The following is a 21,427-nucleotide window of genomic DNA, read 5'->3' on the forward strand; positions in this document are numbered from 1 at the left end:
ATAAAATGATGTGGGTAATTCTATCTCTAAAAGAGTAATCTGCTGATCAGATTCTTCTTTCATATACCAAACGCATAAGGTGTATCTGTGTCCAGGTGCATCAATATCCTGATTTGTAGTGCCTGCACTGCCAGGAGTGGCATAGAGCAGGTTCAGGCGTCACAGCTCCCATTTGACAGCTGCAGTGACAACCATGTACCTGTAGTACAGGGGCAACATTTAAGCTATGCACCCCTTTACCACAACTATGATGATCTTAAATAGCACATAATGGTGGCCGGATACATTCTAAAAATAAAGCTATGTCTGAGCATAGGCATAGTGCACTACTTATGAACATAACCACCACATCCCAATTGATATTGCACATGTGTTAGCTCCTGTGAATCAGCTCTGTTGTGGATGGTGATGTGTATTCAGCCCCGCAGGGTAGGGACTGCCAAAAGGCAGGACATTAACCTGGAGGAACGGGCAGGGACGTTATTTCACCAAAATGCCAGGTGTAGCGGAAGTGACATCACTGGAAGTGGTGGAACATCACCTTTCACCCCTTGACAAAACAGGATGTAGCAATCCATAGCATTGTTCCTAAGTACATTACGAAAAATATGGTTACATATCACTGTAATGTGATATACATTTATACATTTCCTACATTAATGGATCACCATATGTATCGTTAATATCAGTGAGAACAGGCCCATATTACCCATATTACCAAATTGCTGTGAATACAAGCAGATGTCCGAAGCCAAATGATGTTATTATATAGTACTTACGCTTAAGCGCTTTATATAGAAAAAATATAGATACAATTTCACCCAACCTGTGTTGGTACTCAATTATAGATCTCAGAAGGAAAAAAAGGCTGAGTTGAGGTGTTTAAAAACTGACTAAATCAGTGGCTCACCCCCCGAAGTGTGCTTGAAATAAACTTTTAATGAATCTATCAATTATTGTATAGAATTCCAGAAGGACAAATTATTAGTTATTCCTATTTGTTCTTATTTAGGGTCACTGCTCAAAGTGTTATACTTGTGGAGCTCCCTGTTTTTTTAAGAGGCCTGAAAAAGAATGTCAGCCACTCCAAAAATAAAGAGCCACATGGTGCTGGCCACAGCCCAGGAGCTTACATTAAAAAAAAGAAAACAATATCTGTTCCTTTTGTTGGTAGGGGTAGCAAGGGAGACCACAGGGGTAGCAAGGGAGACCTCAGGGATCGCAAATGCAACCCATGGTGACCCCCAAATGAAGTCCCTGGGAACAGGCTTCTTCTTTGGTCTTGATGCGGGGGCAGGTAACACCCCCGCCAGGGAGAGCCACACAGTAGGCAGCTGTCCTGGTACAGGCATCAAAGGAGCAAACCCATACAAGAGGAGTAGGTTCACACCCTGGTAATGCATATCTAAGGCCTTTCTTCTTAGTGAGAAGGGGCAGGGTGGGATTAGAGTAGGTAGGAGTGATCTGTTCAATGGAAGGAGACTTCCACATTTTGCTAATCTCTGTCCCTCATTCCCTTTCCTGTCCTCATCACTTCCTCTGGAGCAAAGCACTTTGGGTGAGACATGAGTAGGGCAAAGCCCACTCTTTTCAATTGTAGGGCTTGGACCACAAAGGCAGACTAGCTTGGGTCCAATCACTATGGGTCTTTTGCCTTTAAAATAAAGAGTCTCCAGCCCCTTCTTCAGATTCTCTCAGATCCTCTCGGATCGGATACATTTTGTATGCCCCAGAAAGATCCCCAGTTTAACTAGAAGTGGGGCAGAAGGCTGGAACCCTGTGCGCTTGTCAAGGCAAAGGCCACTGGTAATCGGGTGTGTAGCTGCTGCGGGGGGTTGTGTATGGGAGGACCCTTTGCTCGAGGTGTCCAAAATAATATGTTGTCCTCAATCATATAACATGATTACTTTTATATTGGGCCTCATTACGAGAATGGAGGTAGCTATGGAGCTATTAGCTCCTTGGCTGCCTCCGTTCCGGGCTCCATCACTGGGTTCCTGCAGTGGGGACTTACCAGGTTACTCTGACATAGGAGGACCCGGTAATTCCTCCTTGCAGGAACTCATCCCCATTCCCATTTGAGCCCCCATAGGGCTCAATGGGAATGGAGAGGGAGGTAATAACGGGCAGATTACATCTGCCCCATTATTGCCTCCCTCTTCCCCTCGTGGGGCCCAGAAAGCATGCCTGGTTTTACCAGGCGTGCGATCCGGGTCCCACTATGGGAAGCTTGTAATCGGCGCACCCGGAATGAAGGGGGCCGGTGCTGTACCGGCCCCCTTCCTTCCATAGCGCCAGCCTTATAATGAGGCCCATTGACCTTTAGAGTTCATCTTACATACATGTTAAACATTTCTCATGGTAGATGCCTACCTTCTCCTTAGTTAGACAGGCAGTTACTTGGATGTGATATGTAAAATAAATCCATTAGAAAACCTTTGTCCTTTCATGTATGTTACAATCCGTCCCTGGCCTTCTGAAAAGTTATAGTTAAATTATGAACACCCTCTTCTTGACCATCACACACTACTGACCCCCCTTGCAAATAATATGGGCTTCTCCAGCACTGTGATGAAATGGTTCAAATCCTACCTATCTGTGAGACACAATTCTCTCTAGATGGACGTCTTGTTGTTCAAACACCACCCCAGCACTTGTGGAGTAGGTGCACATTATCTCCTTGATCATCTTTAACCTCTATCTGTAACGAATGAGGTCACTCCTACGCAATATAACATTGCTTTACACCAGTATGCAAATGGCACAGTTGTACTAAAGGTCAACGACCCACAAGATATTTCTTGCCCTTTTTCGTGCCTTGAATCCATTCAAGCATGGATCACAAGTGTCAACGTACAATCTAACCACAAGAGGAATAGATTTGTTCATGTTAGACAGGAATCTTTGAAAAACAATGCCCTTGACTTCCTGCAAGTCAAGAATAAGATAGTGTCATTATTAAAATTGTGCATCTCCCTGTCTCACTTCTAGTTTTCTCATGATGGATGTTCTAAGCAGTAACTGATATGATAGTGATGGCATAAGTGATGTTGAAAGTGATGTCATATGTGATGTTATCGATAATGTCATCAATGTGCTCATACGGTATGCAATTGGGGTTTAGAGGTAAGGTGAAATAACTTACACCAGCTACTGAATTTCGAAGGTTTTACTGTGTTCAACCGGATCTTTAACATCGAATCAACTATATTGTGTTCTCACTAAATATAATGCAGTTTTATCTTGAAATGACAAGTATCCGTTTTGATTGAGCAGGGTAGTTGAATACTGATTTTTCTCAGGACAAATCTAAATGAATATGTTAGCTTCCATGAGACTTATTAACCTGTAAGTTAATGTGTTCCGAATTGATGGAAAATGTGTGTACCTGATAATACTTCTACTATACAAACAAAGAAGAGATTAAATGTAATTGAAGAGAAATTGGCCAAGCTTTAAAGCATTAGGTTTAGCTGCAATTCTTGGGAAAATCAAAATTAGCACATACTCTAAATCAAGTACCAGACAATCATCTATTCCAACATCGTGCTCTGCGTATCATTTGCAAATCTATATAGAGGTGCACAGACAGCAGCCACAGCGGGATGATAGATGAAACGTCAACACGAAAGACAGATGAGTGATTAGCAAGATTTAATGTTATGTATTTCCCAATAGATCAGAACAGATCAGAACATGTGCATAATTAAAAGAGCAATACAATAAGTGAAAAGGCAACGTTATATTGAACAATCTGCATATTATTTATAGAGGGCTTCAAATATGTTGTGACCTTTTTTAAATAATGTATTATAGTCTCAAAGGCTATAACATATTATGTGTATCCCCTATGATTTGTGAAGCGCTCTATTGCTTCCTGTGGCCAGGTTGGTGCTCAATAAATACCATAATAATAATATTAATAATAATAATAATGATGATAAAACGGAGTTGCCTCACAAATGAGACTAATGGCAGTCATGATTACATGACTCAAATGAGGATACTAAAAAATATCAAGAAAGATTGTGTAATCTTACACCAAAAATATCTAAGCCAAATTGTCACATGTTATGTTGATTACAATGGACATTATTGGATTATCTCAGCCTCAGATTTTCTTGTAAATGGAGTCATTTTGCAGTTATTCCTCGACGTTTACCGTCACCATTCCCTGTTAAGATAAAGGGCCTCATTCTGACATTGCCGGCATCCTGGTGGTAGAGCCGCCAGCATACCGGGAAATGTAGTTACTGTATCCGGCACCCGTTCTGGCGTCATTGACGTTAGATTACAGGTGCTGTAGTGACTCCATAGGACTCCAGGAGGGGATTTGCCAGTGCAGGAATGAGGGCTTTTTTGCCGTTAGGGCGTTTGGCTTACCTCCAGCTTTTAGCTGGAGGTAACCCAGCTGCCCTACCGGCAAACCCATTGTCGGCCAGTCCGGTAAAGTACCGGTTTCCATGAATACTGGCACTTTTTTTTTACCAGACAGGCCAACTCAGAATGAAGCCCAAAGCCTTATGGGCAAGCATGGTTTGCTCCTGGAATGTGTGCACCCTCCAATTTGAATTCTAACATGAAAGTCGAGTGTACATTTTTCAAATCACGCTTCGGAGTTAGTGCCTTCATGCCAGAAGGGCTTCTGCAATTTTAATTTGGTAACTATCCCCAGAGCACCTACATTTCATTTAGGCCCTACTATTCTATAAACCATAAATTGGCTGACAGAATGTGCTTGCCTGGGCCTCCTGATGCTAAAGGGCCTGATAACCCTACACCACTTCAAAGCCTCTAAATGGAGTGTGTGTGTTAAAGATTCCCTTCACAACCTGGGCTTATCAGAATATTTCTGCAACACCTTAATGCTGGGCAGACAAGAACAACAGTTGATTTGCTATGTCACATCTCAATCGAATGATGCTAAATTCTTCTAACATGTGAGCAGTAGATCCTTGCTAATTACTTGTATTTCGCTCATGAATCGAGTCTGGGCACAGGACTGCTAATTGAATTCCATCTAAAACAAACAGGCGTGTATCCTTGTAACAAAATTTCAGAAATATAAAAAACTGCATTCCCTTTTGCAAAGGTGATAGCTTTTGAGATGAATATGCATATGCTCTTCTTTGTCGTTGGTACACAGGTCCAAGGAAAACATGTTTCTTTGCTCTACTTATATAACTTGAATAGTATACAATCGTCATCATCACGAGTTTGGTGGCTATTTTTTGTGACATATATATATATCGCAGCAAGAAAAAAACATTCTAGTCAATTAAGTTTGTTGGTAATTGCTATGGAATTACTACCAAATGTATTAACCGCTACCACCACCCAGTCCCGTGAATTCATCGCATGATCACAAGTAACGGCATTGTTAATATCAATTCTTAGGGCACAAAGGGCTCCAAGGGGATTTAATCAGATAAACAAGGAGTGGTGATTGAGTTGCAATAAATACAATTATTTTTGGAGGTAGACAGGATGATTACCTCCAGCACATAGCTGGAGGTTAATCTTCCAAATCACTTCCAATAATGGAAATTGGTGGTGTGGGAAATAATTAGTTAAGTAGTTTGATTCCTTTACCACCAGTTTAACACTATTATTTCTTGTACTGCTGGACTCATAGTGACACCATAAGACAGTCTACCTCTTTTTCATAAAAGTTGGTAATCCCTTAAACTGCTGGTTTCTGGAATATGTTATACTTGCTGATAATTTTGGGGGAACTTTCTCCAAAATTGTCTGTGGCCTGTTGTGAATCTCCTCATGAGATTCAAATCGATTCATGGGTTGTCACAAATCTTTCTTCTATCCCAAATCTGCCCGACTCTCCTTAATCTTCACAGATATTCGGGAGACGTTTGCGCAGGTTATGACTTATTGGTAGGAAAAAGCACAGAAGTAACTTCAAAGGCTTCAGGAAGCAAGTGAAAGGTTAGGGGAAAGGAAAGGGTCAATTGTGGCGGTTTGGGGTTACCAAGAGGAAATATCCTATACATCGGTGAATGCTATCCAGGTAGGTCAGCATGTTCAAATCTGCACTAAAATATCTCAATAGATTGATGTACATACAACAGAGATCTATGTGTAGCCTGCAGGTCCCCGGTCCAAATATGTGTAAGAAGAATTCAGTCTTTCATCACTCTGAAGTTGATCACATTTGTAAAGTTGAAATGGGGTATTATAAGAATATATTGCAGAGTCAGCCACGTCAGGCATGCCTGGGTCTGCTTTTCATCATCCAGTAGTCAAACAGTGGCTATTGCATAAGTTAATATTATTACAATATAGGAAATTTAAAACAGACATAGACCTCTATAAAGCCTATGGTGCTGAGGAAGAGTCAGCCATGCATTATTGGGTCATGAAATGTCATCCTGCTAAGCTTGCTTCCATGAAGACTACAGAGTGTATTTATGTAGTATTAGGGAGAGTCCATGGGTGCAATAAATGGCCATAGAAAGGGCAGTAGGGCTGAGACTGTGTCTGTCACATATCAAGCATCCATCTCAAAGCCCTCCATCTCTGAGTGGCTTGCTTCCACAATAGAGATGAGAATCAATAACTTGGAAAACATAGTGCAATTGTTCATGCCTCCTCACTGTATCAGTTTCCAAAGTGTTTCTATCCCTGCATTTTTTCATGCTGCTGACATCATCCCTTGATCCACTAAATCGTGCACAGTCTTTTATATAATTCATTAAATGCATGGGTCTTGTATGTGGATTTTGATCTTGTATAGAAATTGATATCTTTGAAGAAGCCTCCAATACACTAGGTTAATATGGGAATGTATCCCTGAATTTATTATAATTAACCATATGGGATTGCTTCCTAAATTCACTAAAAATATTTCTACTCCCCCAGTCTGCATGCACTGTACCTGCCAAATTATATTTTTGATTATTTGTCAAGTGTTTACTCTTTATTTTCCCACTCAAACAGAATCAAGATCTGAGATTCTGAGATTACCAGTCATTTGGTTGAAAACCAAATGGTCGAATGACCATTTGATCGAAGTGAAACGGTCGAAAAAAAAGGTCAAATTTTTTTATTTTTTTTATTTTATGGGGGGTTCCTTTTTCTTTATTAAAAAATATTTTTTAAGCAACCAAAACTTAAAAAATATATATAAATAAATAAATAAATAAATAACAAAATTCGACCTTTTTTTTTCGATCATTTTGATTCGATCAAATGGTCATTCGACCATTTGTTTTCGCCGATTTGACCGGACACCAGATTCTGATGTCGGGTAAATGCTTTAAAAATAAAATCCACAATGTCCCCAGACCGCAGACACGCACAAACTCTTTTCACTTACCCTGCCATGATACCTCAACATAAACACTACCCTACTCCCTCCCCTTAAGTAATTTTAGGGATCTGTTAAAAACAAAACAAATCACTCATCCTTTTGCTCTCTCTAATCGCGATTTTCAGCACAGCAAATATTTTGGAACAAAAACATTAGGACTAGCAATGGATCTTTGGAGCTAAATGTGCATTTATTTGTACCAGCATAACTTGTTATCCACCAAATACAGAGAAAATACTGGACTATGCCAAACCAGCAATGGATTTCCTTTTAGCACGTTGTTCACACGGTGTTTGCTGTGACAAACATTTTGACATTTTCCCTCTGAGAAATCCAACGTAGAAAATAAGAACAACATATATTTTGTTTTAAATTAAAAAGCTCATTTTTTTGATCTTCTATATCTCTCCCACTGTTACAAAAATATGCACCAAGTTTTTATTTAGGTTTTACCAGGCCTGAGTCAAAAGTTTGTTGTAAAATGTCAGACCGATTTGTTCTCTCTCTCCTCGTATCCCTCACCTCCCCCCACTCTCTGCTCCTCCCCTGGCCTCTGCAGCCACCTCACCTCCCTCCTTCTCTGCCTTTCCCCTGTTCTCCGCAGACAAGGTTTCTAGACAAGTCTGATCTATGAAAGTGTTGTCGAAACAGGTTCACCCCTGTTCCTCCAAAACTATCAAGGACCACATTGACTCCCTGGCTCCTGCCCTGGCTCCTGCCCTGGCTGATTTCTGCAATCACTCCTTCACCACTGGAGTCTTCCCACCCCCCCCTGAAGCACTCCATTGTGCACTCTCTTCTTAAGAAACCCTCTGCCGACCCCTCCTGCCCGGCTATATATCACCCAATCTCCATCACCCCATTCCTGGGCAAGCTCCTGGAGAAACTGGCCGTTTCCCAGCTCAATCTCCACACTGAATCTGTTGGTTGTCTTTGTGATCATCAGTCTGGCGTTTGAGCTGCCAGAAGCACGGAAACTGCTCTCCTGAACATCCGTGAAGACCCGCTCTCCATCCTTGACTCTAACACCCCTTGTGTTCTCATATTACTTGATCTCTCCTCTGGCTTTGACACTGTCACCCATGCCATCCTGCTCAACCGTCTACGTGATAACCTGGGTATCACTGGTCAGGCTCTGGTGTGGCTGACTTCCTTCCTCTCTGACCGACCCTCCCAGGTTCAGCTGGGGTCTTTGTCTCTACCTGTGGTGAACCACAGGGATCTAACCTCTCTCCCTGGTTGTTCAACCAATACCTGGCACTCCTTGCCCACCGCATTGCCGCTCTCTGCCCCAACTTTCAGTGCTATGCGGACGATACTCAGCTCATTTTCAGGCTACCCTCGGCCTCTGCCTCGCCTTCCCTCATCTCTGACTGTCTGTCTGCCATCCAGGAGTGGTGTGCCGCCAATGACCTCTGCCTTAATGCTAGTAAGACTGAGATTCTGCTCATCGGCACATCCACTCCCTCCTTCCCTGCAGCTCTCTGGCCGGCCTCCCTTGGCCCTCTTCCCGCTCCCACCTGCATGGCTAAAAACCTCAGGGTCATCTTCGATTCCACACTCTCCTTCTCTCCTCACATCTCTGATGTTTCTAAGAAGTCTAATTACCAGCTGCACCTCCTCAGAGGTATTCTTCGTTTCCTCACCTTCCCCCAGAAGCTCACTGTCTCCAGAGCCCGGCTTCTCTCTAAGCTGGACTATTGTAACAGCCTCTATCTACATCTGCCTGCTTCTACTCTCCACCCCCTGCAACTTATCCAGAACAGGACTGCAAGACTGGCCTCAAGCCCAGGGATCATATCTCTCCAGGACTGAAATCTCTGCACTAGCTCCCAGTGGCTGCGAGGATTAAGTTCAAAAGCCTCTGCATTGTCCACAAGGCCTTCTGGGGCCTGAGGCCGAAATACCTTCAACTCTCTCTTCCTAAATATCTTCCTTCTCGACCTCTCCGCTCTTTCTGCTCCAACTCCCTCAGGGTCAGTCGCTTCTCCAAGCAACGAGTTGGTGGTAGATCTCTCTCTTCGGCAAGGGCCTCCCTCTGCAACAGCCTTCCTGCCTCCCTGGAACTTGAGGAGAACCATCTCCGGTTCTGGAAGCACCTCAAAACCTTCCTCTTTGCTTCTGCTTTCACTCCCCCTCTCCCCTGTTGATTTTCCTGACAGATACTGCACTGGATACCTGGCCTCCCTTCTGATCTTGGGCCAGGCCCGCCAGTTGCCCACCTGCACTGCCTCCCTGGCAAACCCTGCACCTGGGGACTGTTTTTCTGTATCCTTACAGCCCCCCTTACCAGCACTTATGTTCTACACTTACCATAGACTGCCACCTGCTGGCCGTTTTATTTATCTTATTTTATTGTACTATCCCTTGTACTGCACTTCCCCCCTTCTGCTTCCCCCCCGCACTTCTCACTTTCCCCTTCCCATGCACTTGTGCGATCTGAATGTCACCTGGCCTAGTAGGGATCATTGTCTGTCTTCCCTTTGTTCCCCTACACTTGCCTCGTCGCGCCTTGAAACACTTGTGTATAGGTGCGTTATAAATACCATATCATATCATATCATATCATATTAGACCTAGAATGTTCACATTTCCATTCAGCTATCTTTTAATCTTGTAGAACAAGTCAGCTTATTTCCAGTCCACCTTCAGAACATTAGTTACAACACCCATAACACCAGCTACCCCTCTAGCCGCCTCCCAGATTACACCTTTTGGGTTTGTTGCATATTCATTGTCTGTTACCTAGCCCAAACCTTGCATCCTTTTGCCAGACTAATTATTTTTGCAGTTTTTTTCTTTCAAGTTTGTCTCATGTTTTCACCCAATTCTCTAACAAGCCACATTTATTACTATAATATCCTTTTAATGAACACTGTGATCATTACTTTCCTTTCAACCAGACTCATTACCCAGAGGTCTTCATCTGTATATAGTTGCATATCCTCTGTTCTTTCTTCAAAGACGTATTTTATAGTGTTTTCTAGTTAGTTATTACTACAGTTGGTGTGCTTAATTAAAGTGTTTATATCCATTGTACCTTGATTGTACAGTCACATTATTTGGAACTATTGTACTTTTCTGTTTGGCTTGCTACTGAAACACTTTTACACCCCTCTTGAGAGTATAGTCTTCACTCTGCCCATCTTACCACAAAAGGTGAAGGAGGTAGATTTCTTAACTGTGTCTGTTTTACCTGTATGATTGGGTTCACTCTTGGTTTGTAGAAGTGTGAGGGCTGAGTTGGTGTTTTAGCCTCTACTCACTTTTGCACGCCTGTGGGGCTGAAGTCAATTTGTCACAGAGTACCCTTTGCTTGATGAAGTGTGAGGAGTTTGGGGTATGGCTTTCTTCTTACAAACCAGTGCTTTCCTGACCTGTTTTATTATGGGGTCTAGTCGCTGAGCTTCACACACTCAAGGGAGGTGTGGGACTGATCAATCCATCTTGGTTCTGCTCTCTGCTTGAGTCTTGGTCATCACCCCAACCTGGGTTTCGTCCTCTCAGTATCATCTAAATCCTCAACCTCATCGATCCCAGGGACTAGAATTTCTCTCACACTAGTTGGCCAATTGGTTGTCCAGCCTTGATCACTTATCCAAATGTTAAAGGGGGTGACCTTGACTTCTCCCTGAACGTCTCCATCTATAACTCAAGCTTCCACATCGAGTGAGTGCTAATGGGCTAGAATGGATTTGGGGGTGATTATGCAAGAAGTTCCATCTGGGACCTCTATTCATATTCTGGACTGGACAAGACTTTTTGCTCTTGGCAGTACCATCACCTCCTTATCTCCATGTAGGTTGCCTCCAGTTGCTCTAGGGATAGCCATCATAGATAGTCAGGTTGTCTCAATGATCTGAACTGTCCTCAACATCGCTCTTGGAGGTGGGTGGGTTCTGTATTTGAGCGTCAACAATTACTCTATGACACCATCTGATGGCACCCAATTTCACAAACTCAGATAAATAGTTCAGGGTTTTCATTGTAAAACTGCAAGAGGTTCATCTAATCTCTTTCTGTTTCTCTTACTCTCTATCCTCCTTTCTCTCTCTCTTCCTCTATCCTCCTTTCTCTCTCTCTCAACTCTGCCTTCTCCTCTCTCGCTCTTTTTTGCTCCCAATTCACATTCTCTCTCTTTTCCTGCTCTCTCTCCCTCAACTCCATTGTCCTCTCTCTACACTCCTGTCTCGTACTACTCCTCTGTGCTGTCTTACCCTGTTCACCTCCTCTATCACCCCATTCTTTTCACAATCCCGCTTCTATCCCTCACCACTCCCCAGCTCCTACTACTCCCTCTGGCCTTCAACCTCCCCCTTTTCTCATAGATCCTCTGGCTTACATTCCCTGCATAACTCTCTCACCATCCGACCTTATATCTCCCTTCTATTCTCACTTTCTCCTACTCACACAAGCTTCCTTTCTCACACACACTCTATCACACACTAAATAACACACTCTCACAACCACAGTTTCAGCCTTTCAGACCTGTAACCACTCGATTTCACTTTCAATATCTTAACTGCACTTATACCTTCATTTCCAACAGACTTCTCAACACTCCTCTCCACCATTCTCTTTCCACCACCATACCACCGATCTCACTTGAACAACTTGCACTCTTTCTAGTTTCAGTGGGCCCTGATACTCATAACGTCCTAGTCCTTTTCTCCCCCCCCCCCCATTCAAATTGGTGCTGTGCTTCACCTGACACTTTGGGCCCAATCGATACCTATTCTTTTCCCTCGGGCTGGGTCATCAGTCTGCTACATTTCAAATGCCTCCTTTAGCCCTGCCAAAGTCCAATGTATCCACTTTCGTGCAGTCCATAGAGTCTGCTCAAGTTAGTGTTCATCTGGTATCCAGTTCTGTGTTTACTGTGGTAAGTCATCCTTCATGCAAGTTCATGGGAGATTGATGTACATCGGAGCTCCAGGAACAGTATTACATTCAACATGTATTTCTGTCTGCTTGCCATATTTCTTCTTGGCAGTAATTCTGCTAGAGTGATTACTGTTTGGTAATTCCCTCACCTTCGCAGCGTTAGTTGTAACTCCTCTAACAATGGAGGGATTACCAACAGTTGTTGATTTTTAGCAGGAAGTCCACCAGACGGAATTACTGTTACCATTGATTGTTTGTGTGAACTTGTGATGTAACAGTTATTCTGCCTGACATCACTAAGGTAATGATAATTCTGTCTGGCGGAAATACCATTGTTTACAGTGCCCGACTCATGATGAGGCCCAGTGTGTTCTTTTCTGAATGCCAAACGCAGGATTCATCCAAATAACATTTGTATTCATGTTGTCATACCTTGGAATTACACTGTCAACCTTTTGTACACATATGTCTATCATGCCTTAACAAACAGAAATGTTCCACAATTAGTTATGGCACCTACTTATCTGCAAGGTAATATTTCTGACCTATTGATTTCATCTGATTCCCTCCTTACCTGTGATTCTTTTACTGGACAGATCATTTTACATTCCCTGTACCGTATTCTTTTCAACTGTATTTAAGACAACTCACTTATTAGTTCACTTAAAACGATCTCTTCTGTGTCCACCTTTTTGGTGAATTGTCTTATTTACTCGAATGCCACTGATGTTAATTATTGGATACAGAAGAATATCCTCACATAGTGCTACATACTGCCATTTCCTTAGACCCACCTAGTTTTACAAAAGTTGTTCTGTATTAAAAGGAAATGATGGAAAACCTATAAAAATGAGCTGCAATCTCAATCTCACACTTGTTGTGCTACATAAAAGAGCACATTGAAGCAATCACACAAATGAAAGGTAGGTACATCGTTTATTGTACAACACAAGAACAGGAGCCACCGTGTTCTCATGAAGCCCTCTCAAGCTCAGCTGCCTTGCCTTCTAACCTCTTTGATTCTATCTCTGACCTCACTCATTCCTATTCTGGCTGTCATGCCTTGGGGAACTCTGCAGGTGCCACACACCTGCCTTATTATCTTAGGTAAGGAAAGGTGGGGTGGAGAGATGGGGACCTGGAGGAGGGACTTTGGGAGGCAGAGACATAGAACATGTTTCAACATAAACCTTAGGAGGCTGGGGCATTATACAACATAATCCTTTAGCTCACTCAGACTGGAGTGAGTCATCTAAAAAATTACTCTATGTTTATGGGCCAACTCGTTCAACATTTCATTATTGTTAAGGATCATTGATTTACAACTCTTGCTCCTGAGAATGTACTCTAAATATTTTATAACATCTTTGGTGCATATATTGCTGGCAAATCCAACGTATACCCATCTCATGTGCAGTTCAACTAGATCTATGCAATCTTACCGAAAACCTCCACTGCATATGGGTTCTTCTATATCATAACCTAGTCTTTCCCGTGGTATACTGAGCATGGCCATGACGATCAAGGTTTAGGTCAAACATTCTCGCTGCCTCCACACATTGACCATTCCATTTTGACTTTTGTACGTGCACATCAAAGGCATGCAATCAATACTTGTGTATAACTCTTTCTTTGCTTTTGGTCATGCCCTGGTGGCCTTCATGACCCAAACTGACCATTGCAGAAGAAATGTTCATGTCTCCCCACATGACAAAACCTTGTTCTGCATACAGCTCATCCCTTAGCATCGAAATTATCTCACATCCTATGTTCTTATCACACTCATCCCTTTCTATAATAACTTTAATACTACGTGGGTCCTCATGATCACACCTTGGCACGTTCCACTACTCTTTATATGCAATGTCTGGCCCAATGGACAGATCTTGGTTTCCTTTCTCCAGACCTTCCCCCTGGCCTTCAGTGTCAAGCCTTAAGAGGCAGTCTGAAGCTTTACTTTTTGTCCCATGAAGGTATATAACATCCATGGTGTACTCCTGTAGATTGGGAACCCCTGTTCTGTTCTTTGAGGATGCTCTTTGTAATACCTTGGGGAAAAAAGTTTCTGTGAAACACTTATACTCCGATTTTACCTCAAGCCTAGTCCCCATATACACAAACTGAATTTTTCTACAGCCCATTTCACAGTCAGAAATTGCTTCTCTATGGTGGATTAATTCATAATGTGAAGGGCATGATCAGCTCTTTTCGGTTTTTCCTCCTGCATGAGCACATCTTCCATGCCTTTGTTGCCGACTCTGTTCGCACAATATTCTTTCTCCCCAGTTTGAAGCTATTTAATATGTTTTACCCCAGTTGAAGTTGACGCCTTCTTTAGCCAGTTTGCATGTTATAATTAGCATTGGCAAATTCGGGCAAGGATCTGGCATAGTACTCTGCCATTCCCAGCAATAACATTTTCAGTTCTTTGGCTTAGGGCTCTAGTTTCTTCTGAATTATTTCTAGCAAGGTCGTTTTGCTCTTTAATCCTCTTTCTTAGATGACATGTCGCAGACATTATATTTCCTCTCTAATGATCTTGTACTTGTCCTTGCTTAAGGTAATTCCTTCTCCTCCAAAGATGACAAAGGTGCATAGCAAATGTTGATCATGTTCCTTGGTGTTCTCATTATGGAACTGGTAGTATATGATTCTCTAAACAAAACAAAAAAAAATAAAAAACACACAGTTGCAGACATTAAGACCAATGGCAGCCTTCTTCACTGGAATGTTCCTTTGGTGTTATCAAGGCTGCAAGATTTCTTGAGGCAGTATGCAGTCTCACTTGGTGATACTTTGAATTTAGTTCTAATCTAGAGACATGCTTGGCTTCCCCCAAAGTGCACATAGGTTCAAAACATTGGGTAACCAGTCCAGAATGATGTGCCTATTAAGTTCCCTGAGAACGATGCATAGTCTTGAGTTTCCGTTTTATGTTTCAAACAATCACCAGTGGTGATGCTCATTCAGGCAGGATATTCTACTCGTTCTATTATTCTTATTGTTTAATAAAGGAGATTAGACTTCATTTCATTGCCCATGGACACTTGAATGTTTCTAACTTTCTGCACAACTGGTACAGAAACTTGCTTTAATCTAACTTGATAAACAAACCTGTTGAGGCATCCAATGCCATCTCTAGAGTCTAATATTTTCAATGAGGTGATCTTGGGCCTGGCTCTTCTCGACTTTGTGGGCCATAACTGTTTCTTCTATGTTAGGATCCAGCTGCATTTCTAGCCCAATTGTGTGCGATCAACTAAAAAGAATTGTGTTGCATTTGCAGGATACATACACTTTAACTTCAGAAAACTGATCCTTGAACTACCCCACTTGCTCATTTTGTATTCTACCATAAGCTACAGGATTGCTTTCAATTTTGTTCAGGAGCCTTCCAATGATTCAACCACACATTCTCTTTGATTTGGTGGTTCATTTTGCCGTAGAGTCTTCCATTATGTCTATGGCCTTACCAGCAATATTGGTGGTTGCCCTGGGTTTGTCTGTGTCAGCATCTGCATCCTCTACAATTAATAATGATTTGTCAAGTTCTTTGCATAGTACTTTCACTGGATTCATGTTGGCTGTGCAATGGCAATGTTTGGCCATGCTTCCTCTTATCCTGCATGTTCTGCAAATCATGTTCATGACTGGGCAGGTATCACTATTAGACAAATGATAAGAGCTGTCAAATCGATAACAGCTTCTGCTGTCTTCTCGTATTGATTTCTTTTTCTGTTTGGTTGGTTGTTACCTTCCTCTGTTGATAACTTTCCCTCTGTCTCCCTGTTTGCTCTCTATGCATTCACTTCTGACCTGGTTGTCAGTTTTTCTTGGGTGTTTCTACTACATTATTAGTCCAAAGGGTGTATCTAACCCTGCTTTCTCTGCACCAACGTAATCTGGTTTTTGAGCACTCTTCTAAATTAGCCCAGAAATCACATTAAGCAGCGAGATCTCCTAAAGCAGGTGAGTACTATTCCAATGTTTCTCCTTCTTCTTGCACCTTCTTCCCAAATTGTTGACACTCTGAGAAAATGCCTACTTTTTTGTCATTGTGTTAATCAAGCAATTAGTTGGAGCCCTGAGCTTCCGTGGGATTCAGTTGGGGCAGATTGTTGAACTGGTCTTGTCCAGATGTGCCAGGGCAGTTTAACAAATGTGACTTTTCTTATACTGCCTGCACTGTACACTGCCTGCCGTAAGCTGATCGCATATACTGTTCAAACCGTTTTTTCCCATTTCTTCCAGGAAACAGGAGGTTTACTATGCACACCCAAGAAGAAAGTGGCCAGTGGAACACATTGCACGTCGAGTACACTAAGGCATTTCCAGCACCTTGCTTGTCTGCCAATGTCCCACATAATGTAGATGGTGTAGATCAGAAGCATGTGGTAACTTCTAGGTTTGTGGAAGAGCTGCTCTTAAGAGATGGTCAATTTGGAACATGACTGGTGCCAGCTGTGTGAATGTGCAAGTGGGTTGCTTCAATAAATATGCTGTGGTGTTTGTGCTGACTGATGCTAGTATTCACATTAACATTTCCCTATTGTGGATTAATACATATCCTATAGAGGATATCCTATGGGGGATATTATTTATCGTTTGTCTTCAATGCACATTGGTAGGGAGGAGTCCTTACTACCTCTCTCTATATGTTGTCAAGGAGACAGGCAAATGACATCTTTTGACGCTGTACAACCCATGTGTTCATGTTTAACATGCCAACACGTGCTAACGCCATGTCGTGTGTACTCTGTGACACTTGAGAAGGAGTCTGTTCCATCCTCGCTCCAAACTGCTTGGGAAGGTGTGTGTGAGTGAGCTCCCCGCCATCATTCACAAAAGACTCATGTTTTCCATTGAACCAACACTGTACAGCTCTTAGGTTTTCGTTGGAGTGATGGGTCACAGCCTCATTTAGTGCACACTGCCATCCAAAGTGGATCAGTCAACTTCAGTCTGCTGCTTTCTCTTACTGGCTTTGCTCTGATGCATACTAATGTTAGGTACATCCTTCATTGCACAGCACAATAACAGGGATCAGTAAAGGGGGCTCCACTTTTTTTTCTATGGAAGCTCTCAGCTCAACTGCCTCCGCTATCCTCGATTCTGCCTCTGTCATCACACATTCTGACCCTGAATGACATGTTACAGTGAATGCCACAGATGGCGTTCAGTTTCAAAGTTCCTCTCCTATAAATAGTCCTACCAAAACATTGGGCCTCATTACGACCCTGGCGGTAGGGGGTTAACGGTTCTGGTAGAGCTGCCGGTGCTGTTAACCCCCACCGCCTCATTACGAGATCTGCTTGCGGGTCCCACTAAGGACGCATGGTAAAACCAGGCATCCTTAGCGGGTCCTGCGAGCAGGCCAGGATGCAAACAACTGGCCGTCATTAACAGGCCCGTTGTTAGCATCCCCATTCCCATTGAGCCCTATGGGGGCTCAAAAGGGAATGGGGATGTACCGGTCCGGGTTACCTGAATGGGGAAATACTGGGCCCTCCAAGGTCTGAATGGCCCGGTATTTACCCATTCAAGAAACCAGGACCCGAGCCGAGTTTGGAGGTAGCCATGCCCTTATTAACGGCATGGCTACCTCCAAACTCGTAATGAGGCCCATTGTGTCAATCCTTCTTCTGATACCATTTTCTGCCAATCAAATTCTAATGTTACTATTACTTCTATCAATTGTCATTCAGTTCTCACCTGGGACACATTCTCTTTGTGCCTCTGCAAGAGTGTCTATATGTACGTCCTCAATGGATGCCAGCTCATAATCTGATGATCCTCTTCCTCCATATCTGATCCAATCTATACTTCATATTTCACCTCCCTAGCTTCACCGGGTAAATGCTGCTTTTTCTCAAGGGCTGTATGATGTATTTCTTAAATCTGACCAAACTTTAACTCCAAATGTCTGGTCTTGACCTACTGAATTTAGCTAATTATCAGGCTACCACCAATGTTCACTTTCTGGTAAATGTACAGAAAATTGTGCAGCAGTTCAACTATCTCGTCAATTGCCAAAGCGCTCACACTTCTGGTTCAAACAATCTGGCCTCCATCTCTGGTGTAGCACTGAGACTGCCGCCCTTCATGTGGTGGATGCACCATGCACATTCTTGTCAGCTAATTCTACTCAATCTGGCACCAGCTTTCAATACTGTTAGTCATGTGGTTGTGATTGACATGCGATCTTGCCACATGGGGTTTTGTGGATCTGTACAGGTGTTGTTCACTATCTTTTTTGCACAACTGGTCTCACTTTGTTCAAGTTGGGCAAGCCAGCTTTCTTCCCCTTACCCTACAATGAGGTGTTTTTCAGGGTTCAATCCTATCCCTGTGTTGTTTAACCTCAAAATGGAGCTGCTGCGGGGATGGTATTGTGAAATGGGCGTCTAGGCCCACATATATGCTGATGACACCCAGGTGTACCATTGTGATACCATCCAGGACTGGGTGTCTTCTATGTCTCTTAAATAGAATCCCTCTAAATCTTAATTTGTTCTAGCATCTTCTAACCTTTCCTCTAAATCAATTTTCCAGGAGTGGCTTCTTCACCACTCATCTACCTGCATTTCCCCCTTGTTGTGCTCTTTTAAATATATAGGTTTCACTCTTGATATTGAGCTACATTTTAAAGCACATATTTCGAGTTTTTCATTCGTCTTTATTATGAGAAATTCAGTTTCCTCTGTTCACTTTATTAATCACGTTAGATCTCGTTTGAATATTTACTGCATCATTTACAAAGTTGGTGGATTTAGGTGAAATTACCTATGGGATCTACATGGGGGATCCAGGATATCTTCAATCATGATTATTCCTTGTCTAAAAATCCCCGTATTTTTTAATTTTTTATTTGTATCTTTTTGCTAAGGCTTTTTCGCCTTCAGCTCCCTAGGGCTTGAAATGCACTTCACCCAGTAACCTGCATCCTCCCTACGCTTATGAGTTCAGGAAGGCCTCAAAAACATATATGTTTAAATGATCTTATCCTTAGTTTGAAGTGTCTAATCCTGCTGTTTTTAGACTATGGTCTGCTTTGTTCTCTTTTGAACAAATTGTACACTAAGTGGAGCTCAATGTGGCATCTGTGCAACGTACGCATAATGCCTAAAAACTTTGTGTAAGGCTTTTACGCATTCTGTTTACGTCACTGCTCATTTTCATTGATTCGAATGGCACAAAGGACGGGCAGAACATACCTTACATTTTCCGCCGCTGTCTTCCTGTCCGCCATCCGAACACTCCAGCATTCACACCATTATGGATTTTCATGCCGGCGCAAATTCTGGGGTTTCCTATGGAGTATGCCTGCTTTGCACCAGCAAAAAGGAGACTCCTTAGGAATCCATTGTAAACTCGTGTTTATTTCATTTGCATGGCGAAGTGCAAAAGGGTGGCGTACAAGCATGTACGTCAGCCAGGGGTGGTCAGGCCTATAGGCAACCCTGTAGATTTTCCGGTAGGCCTCTGTAGCCTGGGCCTCTTTTGTACAATAACCTATTTTGTTACCAAATTTCCTCATAAGAAAACGGTGGGACTTACTGAAAATATATAATATAGGGCCCCTTTAAACATTATTTCCAGGGCCTCTTTTGGTTCCCAGTCGACCCCTGACCCCACCTTTTTTACATTGAGCTTTTTCACTCTTGCCAGGCAATTGAGGAATGGCTGTCTATGCTGAAGTCCAACCGTAACAGGTCCCTGCCGTCAGTTAACCGTTAACTCGAAAATTAACCCCACTGTGGTTAACCGCTTTTTTCCCTTGTTCTGTTTGCGTTTTTTTGTTTTGTTGCAAATCTTGCACCACTATGTCTGTACAGCACTCCGTGGCCCCTGGGCAGAATGTGTAAGGTTTATATAAAATAAACATAAAATATATTCCCAGACGTTTGGCCACGCCCTGAGAAGTGAGTGCTCCCACAATGTATAATTTAAGCAGGAAAAGGAAAACGTATGGTGCTGCAGGGGTTCTGAGGTTCACTGAAAAGGAGCGTACTTCATATTGCCTCCTGTGGACAATCAATAGATGTTAGTGTCATTTTAACCAGTCACCGGCACTGTTTCTTTTGCAAGCCTCGAGACCATGAACGTGATGACGTGTGTTTGTGAACAACGCCTCTCTTCTCATTTGTCCAATTTTACCTCGCCGAACCAAACTTACAAACCCAAGCACACTGTGTAATTTAAAATGTTTCAATAACGCCATTAAGCCCAGTGGTGTTAGCGCTTCGTTTATGATCCCAATGAAACGTCCTCATTGAAATATGCGTCATATTAGCGGTCGTTCACGTGCATACTAAATCTATTCCTTTCGAGAGTCTCTTCAGGCTCAAGTAGAGCATTTTTAAACAAAGAGGAAGATGATGTTGTGAACTGCAGTTATTTTTCGTATCTTTTTAATAAACGCGTCCCCTCTATGCATCCAGCTGTGAAACACTAAACCACGAGCGCAATGTTTATGGATAAAAAACGGATACATGATGGACAGTTTTGCGAATCTCCAGTGATGTGAATGAAGGATGAAAAGATCACGTGTAAGCCTACGGTAGATTATTTATTATCCTCTCTCAAAAGGGCAGAACGATAGAACTAAATAACAAAAGACGCACACCAAGCTATTACAGTCTTGGCATCTGACTTTATAGTCCGTAAACACCCCTTGCAGTTCTACACTTTTCTTCAACCTCCTGCCAAAATTAAGGTCCTGATATGAAATAGAGTAATATCACTATATATACGCACCAGGAGTGCGGAAACCCCTGAAATACGCCAGTTATGGTAAGCTAAGCAACCATAACTCGCGCCACCACCGTGCACTGCTAAGCCTAACACCCAGGACATCAAAGATGACATCACAAATGTCATTGATGACATCACTGATGACATCACATGTCTGACTCCCCCTTTTTTCCTTTCCTGACATATCTAGGGCACATGATTTTCTTCAGTAACATTCAGGAACTAAAAATTGTAAATTACTATATTCGTAGACTTATCCTTCAAGATTGTTCTTAGAATAATTCCCTTATGGTCCAGTCGTATCATATGAAACATATACATAGGGGAAGACACAACCTTGAAAGACAGCAATCCTTTTTGTGCATTAAAATTATCAGTAGATTTATCAGCACTTTCTGATACTTTTGATGTTTTTTTTTATTACTGTACTTTCCCTGTATATGCTCATATTTTTATATGTTG

Source organism: Ambystoma mexicanum, chromosome 7p, assembly GCF_040938575.1.
Source record: "Ambystoma mexicanum isolate Mex_15411 chromosome 7p, UKY_AmexF1_1, whole genome shotgun sequence".
NCBI classification, from domain to species: domain Eukaryota; kingdom Metazoa; phylum Chordata; class Amphibia; order Caudata; family Ambystomatidae; genus Ambystoma; species Ambystoma mexicanum.